We start from the raw sequence: 23800 nt of genomic DNA on the forward strand, positions 1-23800 counted from the left end.
AAGAAATACGATAAGCTTTACCTGCGTTCAAAGGAACAGGGTGCCGACTTAAACGACTACAGTAAAAGCACGGCGTTGGTGGGGTGACAAAGCGCATTTTTTTCTGGGGAACGATGAAGAGACATTTCCAGACGGCTGCGTGCAGTGGTTGCCTTGTGAAAAACACATTAGCTTTGGCGCCAGATGTCCAGGTATACAGCCTAGCGCCGAAAAGTCGCCGGCAGCGCATTGCAGGCCTTGTTAGCGAGCAAGCCGCCAAAAGAAATGTAAACATTCTGCAAATGTCCGTGGGACAGGGAAACTGGGGCCCAAACGTCCAGACTCTGTTTGAAAACATGTTTTGTCAATACGAATTTATGGCCGTTCTTTGCAAACTTTGAAATGGACGCAACAGGGGAGATAATAAGCTGATTATGGAGGGCTGTGCTTCCACTCTGTATTGTGTTAGCAAAAGACACGGCAAACCTGTGGGAAAGACGGTGCGAAGCTGAATTTTTTTCCATTTTCTGCCAATTAACTTTAAGTCTCTGATTGGTCAAATCGGTTTGCAGTGCAAAGAGCATTCAGCGAGCTTAGAATGCCAGGCTTCAGCTCGTGATTGGCTTGTGTGGAAATGGGGGAAGTCAAAAAAGAGAAATGTGCTTTTGGAACCAAGCTGATGAGGAAATGGGGAGAAAGGAAGATCAGCACTCTTGTACATGTCTCTTGTACTGGCGCTTCGCTAGTAAAGAACTGCAGGTCTCTACTAAACGGTGAGACTTGTGTCCTTTGCTAGGGTGTGACTTAGAGCGTGTGCCAGTCACCTTCTGAACCGTCAGAGGTACTGATTATATCATCTCGGTCACAACAAGTGATGTGTGGGTGTACTTATTTGTCTTGAGTCGGCCGTCTAAGCATTTGACGTATATCAACATGCACAGTCGTGGCACGGAGTCAGATTGGTTTGGCAGACCAGCAAACGGGTCCACCTGCATACTGGAATCCGTCAGGGTTTCAGAGGCTCTTAGGGAAGTACCTGCGTTCTGAATTAACCGAGCGCGAGACCGCGTACTTGCATTTTTCGGCAACGCGCATTTAATAACAGATTTCCGACGTCCATGACTTCAGTCGCCGAACGCATTGTAGTGTGCCGCCTTGACCAGTAGGATAGTAAAGTATTCGCTGCTGCGACGTAGGGCTACAATATCTATTTCTCAGGACCCTGTTCTTTCGAACCATATTTTTCCTTTTTTTTTGTATGGTAGAATATAGATGATTAGTGATGGTGTAGTTTGATGCCATAACCTGGATTCACGTGTAGGAAGTGAGATAGAGCGAGTTGTGTTCTGGTTAGTGTCGTGTGTCGATCCCCAGCAGATCACTTTGTCCACCATAGATCCCATTTTAGTAAGGCTTTTTTAAATAAATATTTTTGTATGCTGTTTCATTAATAATTTTGTTGTCTTGTCTTGTTTAAGATCAATAAATCTATTGTGAATTAGACTACAACTTCTCCCTGAGTTCTGATTAACAGTTTCTACACATTTTAATGGCAGTCTAGCTCAGAAACATAAGGAGTAGCTTTTTCATTTGGTGTCCACTGCGTGGATCTTTTACTTCATTAACAGTAATTTTCTTTCAAAGTTTCGAACTGAACCATCAGCAGGGAGGGTTATGCCGACTCTCTTTTGGGACGAAAAAGGCGTCATTTTGGAGCATTTCACCCATAGACGGACCACTGTCACCAGTGCATCATACACAGATCTCCTACAAAATCATCTGCGGCCTACAATTAAATCAAAGAGACGTGGATTGCTGTCAGCAGGTGTCCTTCTGCAAGATGAAAATGCAAGGCCCCATACTACCCGTACAACAGTTGCAACAATCACGGACCTGCATTTTGAGTGTCTTCCTCATCCACCATACTCAGCAGACCTTGCCCCAAATGATTTCCATATGTATGAACCACTCAAAGACGCAATGGGAGGAGAGAAGTTCCATTCTGATGAAGAGGTACGTCACATGGTGCATGAGCGGTTGCGCAGACTACCAAAGGAACTTTTTTCTAAAGGAATTTATGCACTTTGTAAGCACTAGAGGACTTGCATTGAGCGTGGGAAATATGTTGAAAGATGATACAGCTTTGTACCACTTCTGCAGAATAAATAATATTTAATTCATTTGACTCACCCTCGTAGCTTTACTTGTTCGACTGTGGAAGGAATGTTATATAATCTGAATGTTTACGTCAGTTATATGTGAGAAGATATCCCTCTGACACAGGTATAATTCAGAAAGCAGAGGCGGTGTATGAGATACAACGATTTTAATTAAACAATCTTTTGTATTTCTTTAATTTTTATAAATGAACTGTTACATTGGAGCTACATATCTGCTACATAGTAGATGTAAAACATTTATATATTTCTTCGACAGTTGACTGTCATAATGGATGAGTATTGACCAAACGTAATGCATAGATAAGCTGATCTGTAATCTTTGGTTGCACTTAGAAAATCATTTCTTGTTCAGTCACATACAAGGAATGAATTGGAAGTAACTTATGGACACTGATATACGTGCAGCTAGGAGATTGTATCTGTAACTACGTTTCTGGTGGCGCAGCCGTTCTCTAGAGAGGTGTCGGTGCAGCAGGTGGTGTGGAGGCGCGGCTATCCGTGTCTGTAGTATCCGCCGCCACGCCTGTAGCCACCGTAGCCGCCATAGCCGCGGCCGTAGTAGCCGCCGCGTCTGTATCCGTAGCCGGCAGCCTCGACAGTCAACACCGCCGATAGCACCAGCGCCAGGAACAACAGCTGCAACAAAACGCAGTAGGCACCGCTCAGTCTCACCACATTTCCTGATTATTTTGCAAGTTAAACGGTCTTAAAATTTATATTACACTACTGGCCATTAAAATTGCTACACCACGAAGATGACGTGCTACAGACGGGAAATTTAACCGACAGGAAGAAGATGCTGTGATATGCAAATGATTAGCTTTTCAGAGCATTCACACAAGGTTGTCGCCGCTGAAGACACCTACAACGTGCTGACACGCGGAAAGTTTCCAACCGATTTCTCATACACAAACTGTAGTTGATCGGCGTTGCCTTTTGAAACAGTTAACGCAGAACAGGGAATCAGCGAGCATAAAGCGGTTACTGCATCGATGATTTCAGCCGTAAACAGAAATATTAAAAAAGGTAGGAAGATTTTTCTGTTTAGCAAAAATAACAAAAACCAGATTTCAGTGTACTTGATGGCTCAACACAAAAGTTTTCTCTCAAGTGCAGATAGTGTTGAGGATCAGTGGACAAAGTTCAGAACCATCGTACAATATGCATCAGATGAGTATGTGCCAAGCAAGATCATAAAACGTGGAAAAGAGCCACCGTGGTACAACAACCGGGTTAGAAAACTGCTGCGGAAGCAAAGGGAACTTCACAGCAAACATAAACATAGCCAAAGCCTTGCAGACACAAAAATTACGCGAAGCGAAATGTACTGTGAGGAGGGCTATGCGAGAGGCGTTCAATGAATTCGAAAGTAAAGTTCTATGTACTGACTTGGCAGAAAATCCTAAGAAATTTTGGTTTTATGTCAAAGCGGAAGGTGGATCAAAACAAAATATCTAGACACTCTTTGACCAAAATGGTACTGAAACAGAGGATGACAGACTAAAGGCCTAAATACTAAATGTATTTTTCCAAAGCTGTTTCACAGAGGAAGACTGCACTATAGTTTCTTCTCCAGATTGTCGCACAGATTACAAAATGGTAGATATCGAAATAGACGACAGAGGGATAGAGAAACAATTAAAATCGCTCAAAAGAGGAAAGGCTGCTGGACCTGATGGGATACCAGTTCGATTTTACACAGAGCAAGCGAAGGAACTTGCGCCCCTTCTTGCAGCGGTTTTCCGTACGTCCCTAGAAGAGCGTAGCGTTCCAAAGGATTGGAAAACGGCACAGGTCATCCCGTTTTCAAGAAGGGACGTCGAACAGATGTGCAGAACTATAGACCTATATCTCTAACTTCTATCAGTTGTAGAATTTTGGAACATGTATTGTGTTCGGGTATAATGACTTTTCTGGAGACTAGAACTCTACTCTGTAGGAATCAGCATGGGTTTCGGAAAAGACGATCGTGTGAAACCCAGCTCGCGCTATTCGTACACGAGACTCAAAGGGCTATAGACAAGAGTTCCCAGGTGGATGCCGTATTTCTTGACTTCCGCAAGGCGTTCGATACGGTTCCCCACAGTCGTGTAATAAACAAAGTAAGAGCATATGGAATATCAGACCGATTGTGTGATTGGATTGAAGAGTTCCTAGATAACAGAATGCAGCATGTCATTCTCAATCGAGAGAAGTCTTCCGAACTAAGTCTGATTTCAGGTGTGCCGCAGGGGAGTGACGTAGGACCGTTGCTATTCACAATATAAATAAATGACCTTGTGGATAACATCGGAAGCTCACTGAGGCTTTTTGCGGATGATGCTGTGGTATATCGAGAGGTTCTGACAATGGAAAATTGTACCGAAATGCAGGAGGATCTGCAACGAATTGACGCATGGTGCAGGGAGTGGAAATTGAATCTCAATGTAGACAAGTGTAATGTGCTGCGAATACATAGAAAGAAAGATACTTTATCATTTAGCTACAATATAGCAAGTCAGCAACTGGAAACAGTTAATTCCATAAATTATCTGGGAGTAGGCATTAGGAGTGATTTAAAATGGAAGGATCATATGAAGTTGATCGTCGGTAAAACAGATGCTTCAAATGGCTCTAAGCACAATGGGACTTAACTGCTGAGGTCATCAGTCCCCTAAAACTTAGAACTAATTAAACCTAACTATCTAAGGACATCACACACATCCATGCTCGAGGCAGGATTCGAACTTGCGACCGTAGCAGCCTCGTGGTTCCGGAAAAGCAGGTGCCAGATCCAGATTCATTGGAAGAATCCTAAGGAAATGCAGTCCGAAAACAAAGGAAGTAAGTTGAAGTACACTTGTTCGCCCACTGCCTGAACACTGCTCACCGGTGTGGCATCCGTACCAGATAGGGTTGATAGAGGAGACAGAGAAGATCCAATGGAGAGCAGCACGCTTCATTACAGGATCATTTAGTAATCGCTAAAGCGTTACGGAGATGATAGATAAACTCCAGTGGAAGACTGCAGAAGAGACGCTCCGTAGCTCGGTACGGACTTTTGTTTAAGTTTCGAGAACATACCTTCACCGAGGAGTCAAGCAGTATATTGCTGCCTCCTATGTATATCTCACGAAGAGGCCATGAGAATAAGATCAGAGAGATTAGAGCCCACAGAGAGGCATACCGACTATCTTTCTTTCCACGAACAATATGAGACTGGAATAGAAGGGAGAACCGACAGAGGTACTCAAAGTACCCACCGCCACAGACCGTCAGGTGGCTTGCGGAGTATGGATGTAGATGTAGATGAAACGTTGTTGTGACGCCTCGTGTAAGGAGGAGAAATGCGTACCATCACGTTTCCGACTTTGGTAAAGGTTGGATTGTAGCCTATCGCGATTGCGGTTTATCGTATCGCGACGTTGCTGCTCGCGTTGGTCGAGATCCAATGACTGTTAGCAGAATATGGAATCAGTGGGTTCAGGAGGGTAATACGGAACGCCGTGCTGGATCCCAACGGCCTCGTATCACTAGCAGCAGAAATGACAGGCAGCTTATCCACATGGCTGTAACGGATCGTGTAGCCACGTCTCGATCCCTGAGTCAACAGATGGGGACGTTTGCAAGACAACAACCATCTGCACGAACAGTTCGACAACGTTTGCAGCAGCATAAACTATCAATTCGGATATCATGGCTGCGGTTACCCTTGACGCTGCATCACAGACAGGAGCGCCTGCGATGGTGTACTCAACGACGAAGCTGGGTGTACCAATGGGAAAACGTCATTTTTTCGGATGAATCCAGGTTCTGTTTACAGCATCGTGATGGTCGCATCTGTGTTTGGCGACATCGCGGTAAAAGCACATTGGAAGCGTGTATTCGCCGTCGCTATACTGGCGTATCACCTGGCGTGATGGGATGGGGTGCCATTGGTTACACCTCCCGGTCACCTCTTGTTCGCATTGACGGCACTTTGAACAGTGGACGTTACAATTCATTCGATCCCTGCGAAACCCTACATTTCAGCAGGATAATTCACGACCGCATGTTGCAGGTCCTGTACGGGCCTTTTTGGATACAGAAAATGTTCGACTGCTGCCCTGGCCAGCACATTCTGCAGATCTCTCAACAATCGAAAACGTCTGATCAATGGTGGCCGAGCAACTGGCTCGTCACAATACGCCAATCACTACTCTTGATGAACTGTGGTATTGTGTTGAAGCTGCATGGGGGTCTGTGCCTGTACACGCCATCCAAGCTCTGTTTGACTCAATGCCCAGGCGTATCAAGGCCGTTATTACGGCCAGGGGTGGTTGTTCTGGATACTGATTTCTCAGTCTATGCACCCAAAATGTAATCACGTGTCAGTTCTAGCATAATACATTTGTCCAATGAATACCCGTTTGTCATCTGCATTTCTGCTTGGTGTAGCAATTTTAATGGCCAGTAGTGCACTTAATTTTTTAACCGTATAGTCACAACCCCAAAAAGAGAATATTACGTTCTTGCATAAGTTCGTAGCATTCCCATAGCTTTAAGAAACACAAAAACTACATACAACAGAGACATAAGTCATCAGTAATATATCTGCTTCAATATTTACACTGAAGCGCCAAAGTAACTGATATAGGCACGCGTATTCAAATGCAGAGATATGTAAACAGCCAGAGTACGGTGGTGCGGTCGGCAACGCCTGTATGAGAAAACATTCCTGGCACAGTTGTTAGATGGGTTACTGCTACCAGACTATCAGGTTATGAAGATTTACATGACTTTGGAAGTGGTGTGACAGTCGGTGCACGAGCGATGGGACTCAACATCTCATAGGCAGCGATGAAGTGGGGATTTTCCACTGCGACTATTTCACGAGCGCACCGTGAATATCAGGAATCCGGTAAAACATAAAATCTCCAGCATCGTTATGGCCGGAAAAAGCTCCTGCAAGAACGGAACGAACGACGACTAAAGAGAATCGTTAAACGTGATAGTAGTGCAAGCCTTCCGCAAATTGCTGAAGATTGCAATGCTGGACCGTCAACAAGTCTCCGCGTGCGAATCATTCAAAGAAACGTCATCGATACGGGTCTTCGAAGCCGAAGGCTCACTCGTGTACGCCTGATGTGTGCATGACACAGAGCCTTACACCTCGCCTGGGCTCGTCAGCACCGACATTGGACTGTTGTTGACGGGAAACATGTTGTCTGGTTGGACGAATTTCGTTTCAAATTGTATCGAACGGATGGACGTTTACGAGTATTGAGACAACCTCATGAATCCATGGACGCTGCGTGTCAGTAGGGGACTGTTCAAGCTGGTGGAGGCTCTGAAACGGGGCGTGTGCAGTTGGAGTGATATGGGACCACTGATAGGTCTAGATACGACTCTGACAAGTGACACGTACGTAAGCGTCCTGTCTGATCATCTGCATCCATTCATGTCCATTGTCCATTCCGACAGCCTTCGACCATTCCAGCAGGACAATGCGACACCCCACATATCCAGAATTGCTACAGAGTGGCTCCAGGAATACTCTTCCGATTTTACTTCCTCTGGCTACCAAACTCCCCACACACGAACATCATGGAGCATATCTGGGATACCTTGCAATGTGCTGTTCAGAAGAGATCTTCACCCCCTCTTACGGACCTAAGAACAGCCCTGCAGGATTCATGGTGGCAATTCCCTCCAGCACTACTTCAGACATTAGCCGAGTCCATGCCACTTCGTGCTGTGGCACTTCCGCGCGCTCGCGGGGACCCTACACGATATTAGGCAAGCGTACCAGTTTCTTTGGCTCTTCAGTGTACAATGTCTGGCAACGCTGGGGTAGCTTTCCGATTCCGCGACTGAAGAAACCATGTGGTACTGACGCGAAGAACTCACCGAGCCATCTTCGGAGCGAATTGTCACCCGGAAAGGAAGTTCCTTGAAGTTTGTTCGACAGACAGTGGTAGAGGTGAAAATCTGAGGGCGCATGATCAGGTGAATAAAGTGTTTGCGGAATGACTTCCGAACCAAACTCCTGTACAGCGTTTCTTGTCATTCCAGCAGGATGTGGGCGGGCCTTGTCGTGGAGTAGCATCACTTCACGCTGTCTTCCTTGTCGCTGTTCTCGGATTGCGTCTGCATGACGCCTTAGCTGTTGACAATAAATGTCATCGTTGGTGGATACCCTTTGGGCAAGCAATTTGTAGTACATCACACGGTCATTGTTCCACCAACTGCATAAAATTATGTTTTGTGGATGCGCGCAGATATTTGTACGGGGAACTGCTCCTTTATTTGATCTCAAACATTCGTTTATTTTCCTTATGTTAGCATAAAAATACCATTTATCGTCACCAGTAACGATAGAGGATAGGAATGGTCGGCATTGTTCACGAAACAGTTGATGGCGAGCAAGCAGGGATGCACACACGGTCACCTGCTGATGTGACTTTGGCTTGTAGCATGCGGCACCCATACACCCAATTGCGTGCATTGCATGAAAGTGTCGGACGATGGTGTAATGACCTCAATTCATCACATATGCCACTTCTCAAGTACACTGACGTGATTCATTGTGGACTATTTCGTTTAAACGATCTACTTCAAACATCGAAAATCTTCCTGAATGTGGAAAACGATCACACTTAAAAAGAGAAAACCATTTTCTTGCCGTGCTCTGTCCTATCGCATTATCCCCATACACGCCGCAAATGTTTCTGTCTGCCTCCGCTGCTGTCACCGCTCTATTGAAATGAAACAGAAGAATATGTCGGAAATGTTCCGATTTCTCCACTTGATACTCCATTTTACAACGTGAAGATCTCAAACAACCACTTCCAAACGATAGTATATAAACTCAAATAGTGACCGTAAACTACAAATAGAAAAATTACAATCGACAAATAAAACCATGGCAACCGGAACACCAACAGGCTGCAAAACAAAAACGTTATGACTTATACACCAGCCTCATTGTTTTACGAACATCTGAATTATGAAGTTTCATGGAGTCAAACGGAAAAAAAATCACTGCCATCCACAAATTCCGGAGGTAGCAAGAGCAGTTAAGTGCGAGAAATATTGAACAATCGGCTTAACATCTTAACAGTCCAAGTTACTGACAGGAATAATGTACAGTACCACTCGGATCGTATTTGCACAGATGATAGGAAAATAGTCTAGAGGACCAAAGGTGGCAAACGGCATAAAATAACGTACATGTTTTATTTCCGAGTCTCTTTATGTAACGTTTTTTGTTAGCTTTTTCACTGATTGACGTAAGTTCCTTGTCACTCAATGACACCGCCAACATAGTTACACCATTTCAGTTGCTAACCGCTACCAAATCTGATTTCGTACCTCCTTCTTTTGCATCGAAATCATTTTAATTAATGATGTGTTCTTTCTTTTTTCTCGACGCTGTGCTAGCCCCGTCATCTCTCTTTGCCCTATTTACTTATAATAATTAGTGCTGAAAATGCTCGTCTTGCTCTCTTCTTGCACTTTATCACTATACTGTCGTCTACATTGCAATGTTAGGTTGGTCCAAGCGTGTTAATATATGTATATCCTTCATTCCTAAGGAAGCTGTCTTACTCTGCAAATTTAACATGTATGTGTATCACTATATCTGGCCATCTACACCCCCTATAAGTAATATTAATATATCGATACTAAATCTATTTAATATTAAAATAATATTATTATGGGTTTAGAACTGAGAAATTTTATCTTCAGAGGAAGTGCGTTTATGAGAGTGAGAGTCACCACAAATCATTTCGTGTACGTCTATCAGTGTCGTGATGTTAAACAGTCAAATTAAATTTAAGAAATACAAATTGGAACAAAATTGTGGCCAAATAACAGTGACAACCTGCCTGTCAAGTTTTGCATATTATCCAACGATTTGTGAAATTCATTATCCCAACTAGGATGCACCACTTAACATACTCTGTGTCACATGAAAAATTAATGACCGAATTCTTTTAAATTAGTATATTTTATCAGCCAATGTACACTTCAAAGAGTAACTTCATCTGCAACCTCTTATTTGACTATTAAAATACGGTCAGAGATACACTGTGTGATCAAAAGTATCCGGGCATACCCAAAAACATACGCCTTTCATATTAGGTGCATTGTGCTGCCACCTACTGCCAGGTACTCCATATCAGCGACCTCAGTACTCGTTAGACATCGTGACATTAGACACCATAACCCACGCATCACGCCTGCAAATGCCAAACGACGCCTAGGTTGGTGTAAGGAGCGTAAACATTGGACGATTGAGCAGTGGAAAAATGTTGTGTGGAGTGACGAATCACGGTATACAATGTGGCGATCCTGTGGCAGGAGTGGGTACGGCGAATGCCCGGTGAACGTCACCTGCCAGCGTGTGTAGTGTCAACAGTAGAATTCGGAGGCGGTGGTGTTACGATGTGGTCGTGTCTTTCATGGAGGGGGCTTGCACCCCTAGTTGTTTTGCGTGGCTCTATCACAGCACAGGCCTACAGTGATGTTTTAAGCATCTTCGTACTTCCCACTGTCGAAGAGCAATTCGGGGATGGCGATGGCATCTTTCATCACAATCGAGCACCTGTACATAATGCACGGCCTCTGGTGGAGTGGTTACACGACAATAACATACCTGTAATGGACTAGCCTGCACAGGATCCTGACCTGAATCCTATAGAACACCTTTGGGATATTTTGGAACGCCGACTTCGTGCCTGGCCTCACCGACCGACATCGATACCTCTCCTCAGTGCAGCGCTCCGTGAAGAATGGGCTGCCATTCCCCGAGAAACCTTCTAGCGCCTGGTTGAACGTATGCTTGTGAGAATGAAAGCTGTCATCAAGACTAAGGGTGGGCCAACACCATATTGAATTCCAGAATTACCGATGGGGGGCGAAACGAACTTGTAAGTCATTTTCAGCCAAATGTCAGGATACATTTGGTCACATATTGTATGTTATCACAGCAGGAACACATCTGTTGGACCTTAAAATAATGAACATATTATGCAAACGTTTCTGTGGAACATACAAATGATCACAAACGTATCACGTTTCTGCGAATGTAACTGCATCCTTGCAAGTGATGTCACAATGAAGTTTCTCTATTGTGTAATTTAGACTGCAGACGCACTGGCACGCGTACACATTTCACAAAGCTAACACGAATAGTTTAAAAAACTTCAAAATGTGATTGGACATTTTTGTTGTTAATGAGTGACAATGTTAATACGCAGTGAATTACAATTTTCTTTATAGTAAGGGAAGAATATAACCTGTTAGTTCATTATGAAGATAAATACATGTTAGCTTCTGTAGTTAGTTATATAAGTCCATCGTCACAAAGAAGCATTATTGTAAATCTGTAATAAAATTTTATATTTTTTCGAAATTCTGAGTTCCTTGGTTAGATAATAAACCATATTGAAGAAATTTCTCCATTTAAAGATTTTTAAATCACGATAGGTGAAATGGAGAGAACACTCCCGATATCGGGAATTCGAGTCGTATAATGTCAGATTTGCATATTATTTTCAAATGCATAAACTTTCCAAAAATTTTGAGAAGAACGTTAATAGTGGAATGGATCGATGATTATTAATATCTGTCCTAATACGCTTTTTAAAAGTTTGTTAATGACACACATAAATCTGGCAAGAAGAATGCCTTGTGAAAATTATGCTTCATATGTGGACGTAGGGCAGAGTGAGAACAAACACTGTGTTAGCAGTCTGCCCTTGTGTATCGTAAAAATGTATGTTGATGAAGAGAGAACGCTAATGGCGGTCGTCTGCCGCTATACTCAGAAGACTAGTTTGAGGCAAGGATCTGGATCTGGAGCTAGCTAGTGTTCCATTCTACTGGTAATCATGAATAAACAGCGGACGTATGGAGAGCTATATGTGCAAGCAGTCATTCCTCTAACAGAAGTCACTCAGAAATAGTAGGGTTATGCCACTTATTGATGTTGCTGAGTTCTAGAATACTTGTGAGTTACCTGCATCTAACGGCCAAATGGCATCCATACAGCGCCGTAGTTTTTTATTTCGTTGTACGCTATGCAGTGAATCCCTGTACTTGTATGTTGAAATGGACCTTGGTTGACAACATTTAATGAATGGGTCGTCTTTCGCTCAAATATTATTACGCGTTCCAACACACAAACTAAAAACGAGTGTGAGCTAGATACTTTGTTATTAGGTCATAGAAATTAATATTTTCTGCTAGCTATATTATGCTAAAGCAGCTACGTGAGAAGTATTCACACAGTTTGAAAATGTTCCCTTTATACGTTTATCGTATTACTTTGTGACTATCAGTTCAATTTCTATTTTCTACATTCGCAGGAGATAAAAAGCAATAATCTAACAACGCCTCCTCCACTCTATGTTTGGTAACATGTGCTACAGCGTCGTTAATTACCACTTCCTTTTGCCCTTCCTGTAGAGGGGTAATTAAATAGGCTTCTGTCTCACAGTAGGAGTTACAATAAACGGAAGCACTTCCAGCGAGACCCTAAATTTGCAGTTTCTAAAAGTGAACTGATATGGTGCCTCCTATGGCACACTAACACGAAGAAGGCTATATTAACGCCCATTCCTTCATTTCGCTTGAGGAATCTCATTATTACACTGAAACAACCCGTAAGATTTTCTTCGTACACTGTCCACCCTTTATCAGGCTTCCAGCAACACGAAAGTATTCAGAGAATGTTAGGGACAACAGCTGCAGAGACTCCTGGAACAATAACTGAATTCCCCAGAAGATGTATTCCACGAACAGAGCTTACAGCAGAGAAGTAAACATTGGCATATAGTAATTGCAGATACTAAAGAACCATCCATCATCCACTATTAGGCTTCATGTGTAGGGTTAAACGGAATACCGCTGAAGAAATTCCGGAGGTTGTCCAGGAGTATTTTCTGAATGTTTTGGTACCAGTGATCTGTGGTCTGTCCCAGAATAACAACGTAATAATGATATATTCGGCTTTAACCCAGTTACATTGTCATTGTACAGGGCTATTACAAATGATTGAAGCGATTTCATAAATTCACTGTAGCTCCATTCATTGACATATGGTCACGATACACTACAGATACGTAGAAAAACTCATAAAGTTTTGTTCGGCTGAAGCCGCACTTCAGGTTTCTGCCGCCAGAGCGTTCGAGAGCGCAGTGAGACAAAATGGCGACAGGAGCCGAGAAAGCGTATGTCGTGCTTGAAATGCACTCACATCAGTCAGTCATAACAGTGCAACGACACTTCAGGACGAAGTTCAACAAAGATCCACCAACTGCTAACTCCATTCGGCGATGGTATGCGCAGTTTAAAGCTTCTGGATGCTTCTGTAAGGGGAAATCAACGGGTCGGCCTGCAGTGAGCGAAGAAACGGTTGAACGCGTGCGGGCAAGTTTCACGCGTAGCCCGTGGAAGTCGACGAATAAAGCAAGCAGGGAGCTAAACGTACCACAGCCGACGGTTTGGAAAATCTTACGGAAAAGGCTAAAGCAGAAGCCTTACCGTTTACAATTGCTACAAGCCCTGACACCCGATGACAAAGTCAAACGCTTTGAATTTTCGGCGCGGTTGCAACAGCTCATGGAAGAGAATGCGTTCAGTGCGAAACTTGTTTTCAGTAATGGAGCGACATTTTTTCTTAATGGTGAAGTGAACAGACACAATGTGCGAATCTGGGCGGTAGAGAATCCTCACGCATTCGTGTAGCAAATTCGCAGTTCACCAAAAGTTGACGTGTTTTGTGCAATCTCACGGTTTAAAGTTGACGGCCCCTTTTTCTTCTGCGAAAAAAACGTTACAGGACACGTGTATCTGGACATGCTGGAAAATTGGCTCATGCCACAACTGGAGACCGACAGCGCCGACTTCATCTTTCAACAGGATGGTACTCCACCGCACTTCCATCATGATGTTCGGCATTTCTTAAACAGGAGATTGGAAAACCGATGGATCGGTCGTGGTGGAGATCATGATCAGCAATTCATGTCATGGCCTCCACGCTCTCCCAACTTAAACCCATGCGATTTCTTTCTGTGGGGTTATGTGAAAGATCCAGTGTTTAAACCTCCTCTACCAAGAAACGTGCCAGAACTGCGAGCTCGCATCAACGATGCTTTCGAACTCATTGATGGGGACATGCTGCGCCGAGTGTGGGAGGAACTTGATTATCGGCTTGGTGTCTGCCGAACTACAGGGGCACATATCGAACATTTGTGAATGCCTAAAAAAACTTTTTGAGTTTTTGTATGTGTGTGCAAAGCATTGTGAAAATATCTCAAATAATAAAGTTATTGTAGAGCTGTGAAATCGCTTCAATCATTTGTAATAACCCTGTATAAATAACTTCCCGACAGGGAAAAGTGCGGTCACCGAAACGTACCACATCAAACACAGAAGACTGCGGCGATCCTACAGCCGTCGGCACACGGACTGTGCATCCGAACGTTGAGCGTTGAGCGTGCCGAGTTTCTGACGTCATAGCGTGGAATAGCACGTTCAGGAGTCTTTCCGAACGTGCAGAGCAATATCTGGCATGTCAGATATTCTGAGCGTGCATCTGAGCGTTGACCAATGAGATGGTACAACGCCACCTACGTCACACGCGCGCCGTCTCCCTTCAGTACAGAGTTGTGAGGCGCCATATTGGCATTCATTTCAGCATATATGTATATATGCCGTTTCTGAGCACCACAAAATTGAGAATCACAGGAAAACCCGTTGTTAGTTGTGTGATTCGTTTCAATAAAATAATGAGAAACATCGTATTCGTAGCGAAAGAATTATTGGGGGGACACACTGAAGATCCACCCAAAACGCATTGTTCTTCGTACAATTTCTTATAATTAAATTTCAATTAGTAACATAATTATCTACAATTAACGTTTTTAGCAACGGGTAACACAATATTATTCAGAACAAAGAGTGTATTGTTTGTTTAGCGTAATGAGTAGCGCCTCTGTCGACTAATGAGTTTTTGTTTTGGCGGTGGTTCGCGTCGTAAGACTTTCAAACTTCTTTCCTAACATTCACGTTTTTATGAGGTTCTGATACTTTATTATTAGTTTAATATAAGTATATGCTATAATATTTGATGTTATGTAAAAATAAATTCACCTTTTTCTGAGGGGTGACTTTGTTCGATTGGCTTAATCTACAGGACAGCTTGCGCTACTTGTATAAAGATATTTTGCTCCTTTTTCTTTTACGCTTCGTGATTCACATGTTGCAGAGATTCTGATACTGGGTAGTAACAGTGATTAAATAAGTCTGACCTTGGGGTTACTAAAATGTGGGAATGATGAAATAATGTTCATCTTATGCGGAGAAGTTTTACAAATTTGTATCGCACTGTTTGTAATGGAACTTTTATAAGTCTGTGTCCTTATTGATTGGACATGGTACTTTCCTTTTCGTGGACGATGGAGGAAATGTGCGTTTTAATAGAGCTAACGTGGGAATTCTAAGCGCGCCCGTTGAGTAAACAGTGTGATTCACGAACTAGAAACATCCCGCAACTGCCGCTGGAGTGCGTTGCGATCGCGTATGCCACGTTGGAGCCCACGTATCGTATGCACAAGTCACATCGTTCCTGAGCGTTCAGCGGCACGTTGAACTTAGCACGCTCAACGTTAACGTTCGACAGCACGGTCCGTGTGCCGACGGCTTACACGTGCATCACTATTGTGATGTGATTGCCGTCCCAGCAAGAACGCCCTGCACAGTGTCACTGTGCTGCTCTTCTACTGCATGTTTTGAACTCTTCTACTGTGCACATTTCGGCCAACCCTTCAACAGTAAACCTGTTCATACTGCTGTGAATGTTATAGTTGTCACTGCTGTAAAAACAAATCCGAGAGGCACCGAGCAGTGTTGAACGCAAGTTCTAGAGTAAAGTGGGCATTTCATATTTTCTATAGCAAGTACCGTGGTTGGACGGAACAAGTTGGTTTATATTTCCGTCTATATTTGCACTATTGTGGAGGTACATCCTCTGATCTAAATCATCCGGACGCCCTTACGCAAAGCCGAATTGACCACTAGACGGCGCAACAGGCGGACTCGCCAATATGAAAGGAGGCGTTGTAGTTGTTGTCAGTAGAGAAGCGGTAACAGCTTGATTCGTCGGGCAAGAGAGCTCAGCCGACACCCCCGGGATAACAAGGCCGTCCAGCAGTGTTAGTGACGTCACACTAAGCGGCCCATAGCCGACGCAGCAGTCCACGGACACCTCCGTACAAACGCGCCTGATGCTAACGATCTTCTGTCCGTCATACAGAAAGGAGCGAACTATAATTCGAACCAAAGACCAAATTATATGTATTCTTGTAAAGAGAATAAAGGTTCATAACGAAATACCGATTACATATACGGGCAGGAATAAGTTTAATCGATTGAGGAACTTTGCCACTATTTTATAATTGTCAGAACACTATTTAGCTTTAAAACTCGCATACAGGTGGTGGCAAATGCCAACTGACAGCAGGACTTAACATTTTCAAGCTATTACACTGAAAGTAAGTTATCTTAAACACTGTCATACATAGCAAAACCCTCACAACTTTCGTTTACAATAAGGTAACAAGAGTTCGCTTTATCTCATAAAACACATGACTATTGTGAATTTACTCATATGTTCATGGTGACAGCTCTTTTCAAGAATTTTTACAAACGTATCCCCAGTAATAAAGAATGGAAACAAAAGATAGATATCAAATATTCTCCTTTTAACATAGACATCACTGAACACAAGATTCTGTCTTGCACTGTGATATTAAGGGACTGCTTTTTTCCTTTAAGAAATGCCTGACAATTTGAAGTTCACTCTGCTATTGAAGATACACTTCTTGAAATAATATTAAAAATGTTATGAAAGGTACGGAAATGAAAAACAACCAAGTGCATTACATGTAAGAATGTGAGCAAAAGGCTGAGGCTCTCTTCACTTACCATTTTCAATCTCTCTACAACTTATTTCCTTTTCCACGTAGAAATCACCAACTGCAAGTCTCATTATTGCTGTCTGTTACTAACAAAGTGCTTTTCTATTTAGAAAACCTGACAATTTGATGTTCATTCTGGTACTGAAGATAAACACTTTTCAGAGGAGTTCTAGAACCTATTCCTGCCCATATATGTAATCGGTATTTCGGTATAAACCTTTATGCTGTTTACAAGAATATATATAATTTGGCCTTTGATTCGAATTATAGTTCGCTCCTTTCTGTATGACGGAATGAAGATCGTTAGCATCAGGCGCGTCTGTACGGAGGTGTCCGTGGACTGCTGCGTCGGCTATGGGCCGCTTAGTGTGACGTCACTAAGACTGCTGGACGGCCTTGTTATCCCGGGGGTGTCGGCTCAGCGACCTCCAACGTGGAATGGTGTTTGAATGTCAAATGGTTAACCCGTCGGCACAAGGGCCGTGCTGTCGAACGTCAACATTGACCGTGCCGAATTCAGCGTGCTGCTGGACGCTCAGAAATGATGCGACTTGTGCATACGGTACGTGGGCTGCAACGTGGTACACGTGATAACAACGCACTCCGGCGGCAGTTGCGGGATGTTTCTAGTTCGTAAATCACAATGTTTACTAAACGGGCGCGCCTAAAATTCCCACGTTAGCTCTATTAAAACACACATTTCTTCCATTGTCCACGAAAAGGAAAGTACCATTTCCAATCAATAAGGATACGGGCTTATAAAAGTTCAATTACAAACAGTGCGATACAAATTTGCAAAACTTCTTCACATAAAATAAACATTATTTCATCATTCCCACATTTTAGTAAAACCCCAAAGTCAGTCTTACTTGATCACTGTTCCTACTCAGTAGTAGAATCTTTGCAACATGTGAATTACGAAGCTTAGAAGAAAAAGGAGCAAAATATCTTTATACAAGTAGCGCAAGCTGTCCTGTAGATCAAGCCAATCCAACACCCAAAAAAAGGTGAACTTATATTTACGTAACATCACAAATTATAGAATATACTTACATTAAACTAATAATAAAGTATCAGAATCTGATAAAAACCCAGATGTTAGAAAAAAGAAAATTCGGAAATGGTGAGTCGCGAACCACCACCTGCACATCGAAATATCCCAGAGCAGCGACGCTACTCACCACGCTAAAAACATCATTTGCTTAGTAGCCATTCCTAGGATGTTAACGCTTGCTGAAAGCTTTAACCATTGCTACCTTAGTAATTGAAATTTACTAATAACAAATTGTACCAAGAACAATGCGTTTTAGGTGGATTCTCAGTGTATCACTGCCTTCAAATAGCATATTCTCGTAATACTCAAGTTACAATAGTTCTTTTGCCACGAATATGATGTTTCTCGTTATTTTATTGCAACGGATCACACAATTAACAACGGGTTTCCCAGTGATGTTCAATTTGCTGGTGCTCAGAAACAGCACATATACGTATAGGCTTGAAATGAATGCCAATATGGCGCCTGGCAACATTGTGTTCAAGGGAGATGGCGTGCATGGGACGTAGGTGGCGTTGTGCCATCTCACGGGTCAACGCTCAGACGCACGCTGAGAGTATCTGACTTGCTAGATATTACTCTGCACGTCCGGAAGGACTCCCGAACGTGCTATTCCACACTATGACGTCAAAAACTCGGCACGCTCAACGCTCAACGTTCGGCTGCACGGTCCGTGTGCCGACGGCTTTAGCAAATCCACCAGGATTTCAGGCATTCTATAGCTGGGCAAGTCGACTGTCGAGGATGTGACTGTGAAGTGATAACACGAAAGAACAATCACAGCTAAACTAAGACCCTACTTACTTTATGTACTGACAGAAAGGACCATAAAGCGTTGTGGAAGGCGGTTATAATAAATGGCATAAAATCAGCGGAAGGCATCAGTAGCTACTTACAAAGTGCTTCTAGCAGTCCAGATAGCACAATTCATGTGCGCAAGGAGTTAAAAAGAATCAGTCTGAATTTGGTGAATGCCTGGAGAACGTTAACTGTCCTCATGTGTAGCGTCAACAGTGAAGTAGGGAGGAGGCGGCGTCACGATATGGGGGCATTTATCGTGGATTGGTAGGGTCTCCTTATTGCGCTTAGGTTCAAATGGTTCAAATGGCTCTAAGCACTATGGAACTTAACACCTGAGGTCATCAGTCCCCTATACGTAAGAACTTAAACCCAAGGACATCGCACATATCCATGCCCGAGGCAGGATTCGCAATTACGACCGTAGCAGCCGCTTGGTTCCGGATTGAAGTGCCTAGAAGCGCGCGGCCATAGCGGCGGCCGGCTTGCGCTTAGGAAAACAATAAATGCCGAAAGATGTAAACACACGTTACAGCATTGTGTACTGCATACAGTACAGGAACAGTTTGGAGGTGTCATTTGCTTTTACCATTATGACAATGTACTATGTTGTAAAGCAGCCTATGTGAGACAGTGTTTTGTGGACAATAACATTCTAGAAATGGACTGTCCTGTCTAGAGACCCGACATGAACCTAACAATATCTTTGGGACCAGTTAGAACGTAGACGTCACTACAAACCCAGCGTCCAACAACATTATCTTATTTGACAAACTGTCTGTTGGCTTCTGTCTCGGGTTCTTCGGCCGACGTTCATGTAATGATTTTTCTGACGTTTCGCCAGCACGAGTGGCTGGCATTGTCAAAGCTTCACCCTCCATTGCCGGCAATGGACTGCAGATATAGAAAATGGTTCAAACGTGTCGAGCGTGTTTACTTTGTATGCACACCTTTAAAAATTATACTTTAACATAATCTAGTATTTCATAGTTCTGCTGTAGGGCTTATTGTCCCAGAATTACATAATAAATAGTTCACTTCTTCCAGTTCTGACTAAGCTTTCAGGGACGATTTCCTTGGTTTTAAGGCATTTGCCGGAACTGGAATTCACCCCTCAGATACAATGATATGAGAGAAGTCATGTGACTGCGATATGCACCTGTACAGATGGCGGTAGTATCGTGTAAACAAGGTATGAAAGGGCAGTGCATGGGCGTTGCTGTCATTTGTACTCATGTGATTCATGTGAAAATGTTTCTGATGTGATTATGGCCGCACGACAGGAATCAAAAGACTTTGAATGTGGGTTGGTAGTTGGAGCTATACGAATGGGACATTAAAATATCGAAAATCATTAGAGAATTCAACATTAAACATTCCGAAATCTACAGTGTCAAGAGTGTACCGATAAAACCAAATTTCAGACATTACCTTTCACCACGAAAGACGCAGTGGCCGACGGTCTTCACTTAACGGCCGAGAGCAGCGGCGTTTGCACATAGTTGTCAGTGCTAACAGACAAGCAACACTGCGTGAATAATTGCAGAAATCAGTGTGGGACGTACGACGAACGAATCCGTTAGGATAGTACGGCGAAATATGGCGTTTACGAGCTACGGCAGCCGACGACCAACGCGAGTGTGTTTGCTAACTGCACGACATCGCTTGCACCGAGTCTCCTAGGCTCGTGACCATATCGGTTGGGTCCCAAGTTGGCAACAAGGCATATACAAGATGATGGTGCCCGAATGAGATTTTCACTCTGCAGCGGAGTGTGCGCTGATATGAAACTTCCTGGCAGATTAAAACTGTATGCCGGACCGAGGCTCGAACTCGGGACCTTCGCCTTTCGCGGGCAAGTGCTCTTGGTAGAGCACTTGCCCTCAAAAAGCAAAGGTCCCGAGTTCGAGTCTCGGTTCAGCACACAGTTTTAATCTGCCAGGAAGTTTCAAGATGATGGTAGTTCCAGAATGGTATGGGCTGTATTTACTTGAACTGAACTGGACTCTCTGGTCCATCTGAACGGGTCATTGACAAAATGGCTATGTTCGGCTACTTGGAAACCATTCGCAGCCATTTGAGTGCCATCGAATATTTATTGGACATAATGGAGAGGTCAGCTCGTGCACAACATCCTGCACCAGCAAAACTTCCGCAATTATGGACGCCTACGGAGGCAGTACGGTACAATATTCCTGCAGGGGACATCCAACGACTTCTTGAGCCCACGCCACGTAGAGTTGCTGCACAACGCTAGGTCCGACACGATATTGGGAGGTGTCTCAAGACCTTTATTACTTCAGTGCATTCCCAACTGGGACTCCCATTGGCCAACTATCAACTCGGCGGTATTTTTCCGGAAATTGACTCTGACATGGATCTTTATTGAGTTGCCCGTTCTAAATAGAGAATGAAAAATAAAAAAAATGAGAAACGAAAACCGAGTTATGACCAGCTTTAACAGAGAACACGCAGAGGTGGTCACCTTGCCAGTAGGACAGGCGACTCACGCACACGAACACGTACATACACAGACTCTGACTCACCAGAAGGCGGAACATGGTGGCGGAACCGGCTGAAATGTGAATCGCCGTACCGGCGCCGCGACCAGCTTATATACTGGAGCTGCCGCCGGCCTTCCACCAGACGCGGGTGCCGGTTTGTGACCGCTGTTACGCGGAAACCCGTGCGGGGAGCGGCGTCCCCTGCCTAGCGTGCAATTAGCAACCTTAGATCAAAATAAAACGCCCACATAGAGTTCTCTCTCACACTTTACTACAACGTGACCCTGCGGAAAAGATAAACATAAAAAATTAACACAAGGAGAACCACGTATGTGTGTACGGCTCTCTGCCGACGGACGTAAGCCGTTCTAGAAAAGTCGTACTTTATTTTGCAGGTGACCTCATATAAGGATACATCTTCATACAGGTGGAGTTCCGCCAGTATTCATGTAAAGGTGACATCAGTGTGGTTAGTTTTTATAGGAAATACCACAGCATTGTACGATATGATGCAATTTTCTTTCGTTATTTCTTCGTACTGTTGTTATTGTGCCAGATGCACTGAACATTACTGTTACTGAAATACTAGCTTAGGGCCCGCTGCTTCGCTCGAATAGGCTGTATGGCCTTGATAGATTCCCTTTTTTTTGTTTTTCTGTAATCGAATTTTTATATTGCTCACAAATTGCAACGATTTCTAAATATTTCACGCTAATTAAGGTCACAGAAGCATGGTCCTTTTCGAACGTACTTCTGACCAAAAAGCGACCAGGTAGCTGGAGCCCAAAAATTTTGTTAATTATATCTTTTGCTTTTTTGTGGTGATGTTTCCATAATACATACCTCTTTATATCTGAGAACTGAAATACCAGTTTTCATAGATTTAGCTTTAATTTTTTTAATATAACGAAGTATTTTCTTAAAAATACACTCCTGGAAATGGAAAAAAGAACACATTGACACCGGTGTGTCAGACCCACCATACTTGCTCCGGACACTGCGAGAGGGCTGTACAAGCAATGATCACACGCACGGCACAGCGGACACACCAGGAACCGCGGTGTTGGCCGTCGAATGGCGCTAGCTGCGCAGCATTTGTGCACCGCCGCCGTCAGTGTCAGCCAGTTTGCCGTGGCATACGGAGCTCCATCGCAGTCTTTAACACTGGTAGCATGCCGCGACAGCGTGGACGTGAACCGTATGTGCAGTTGACGGACTTTGAGCGAGGGCGTATAGTGGGCATGCGGGAGGCCGGGTGGACGTACCGCCGAATTGCTCAACACGTGGGGCGTGAGGTCTCCACAGTACATCGATGTTGTCGCCAGTGGTCGGCGGAAGGTGCACGTGCCCGTCGACCTGGGACCGGACCGAGGCGACGCACGGATGCACGCCAAGACCGTAGGATCCTACGCAGTGCCGTAGGGGACCGCACCGCCACTTCCCAGCAAATTAGGGACACTGTTGCTCCTGGGGTATCGGCGAGGACCATTCGCAACCGTCTCCATGAAGCTGGGCTACGGTCCCGCACACCGTTAGGCCGTCTCCCGCTCACGCCCCAACATCGTGCAGCCCGCCTCCAGTGGTGTCGCAACAGGCGTGAATGGAGGGACGAATGGAGACGTGTCGTCTTCAGCGATGAGAGTCGCTTCTGCCTTGGTGCCAATGATGGTCGTATGCGTGTTTGGCGCCGTGCAGGTGAGCGCCACAATCAGGACTGCATACGACCGAGGCACACAGGGCCAACACCTGGCATCATGGTGTGGGGAGCGATCTCCTACACTGGCCGTACACCACTGGTGATCGTCGAGGGGACACTGAATAGTGCACGGTACATCCAAACCGTCATCGAACCCATCGTTCTACCATTCCTAGACCGGCAAGGGAACTTGCTGTTCTAACAGGACAATGCATGTCCGCATGTATCCCGTGGCACCCAACGTGCTCTAGAAGGTGTAAGTCAACTACCCTGGCCAGCAAGATCTCCGGATCTGTCCCCCATTGAGCATGTTTGGGGCTGGATGAAGCGTCGTCTCACGCGGTCTGCACGTCCAGCACGAACGCTGGTCCAACTGAGGCGCCAGGTGGAAATGGCATGGCAAGCCGTTCCACAGGACTACATCCAGCATCTCTACGATCGTCTCCATGGGAGAATAGCAGCCTGCATTGCTGCGAAAGGTGGATATACACTGTACTAGTGCCGACATTGTGCATGCTCTGTTGCCTGTGTCTATGTGCCTGTGGTTCTGTCAGTGTGATCATGTGATGTATCTGACCCCAGGAATGTGTCAATAAAGTTTCCCCTTCCTGGGACAATGAATTCACGGTGTTCTTATTTCA

General features: G+C 44.3%; 1 long non-coding RNA gene across 1 annotated transcript; it reads right to left on the reverse strand.

Annotated features, from left to right (window-relative positions):
• Positions 1-2303: 2303 nt before the first annotated feature.
• Positions 2304-21562, reverse strand: LOC124613208. Its single transcript, XR_006979620.1, has 2 exons — positions 21506-21562; positions 2304-2795 (listed from the first exon to the last, which is right to left on the reverse strand). It is a non-coding gene; the product is annotated as an uncharacterized LOC124613208 (long non-coding RNA).
• Positions 21563-23800: the final 2238 nt, after the last annotated feature.

This window comes from Schistocerca americana, chromosome 4 (genome assembly GCF_021461395.2).
Source record: "Schistocerca americana isolate TAMUIC-IGC-003095 chromosome 4, iqSchAmer2.1, whole genome shotgun sequence".
NCBI classification, from domain to species: Eukaryota; Metazoa; Arthropoda; class Insecta; order Orthoptera; family Acrididae; genus Schistocerca; species Schistocerca americana.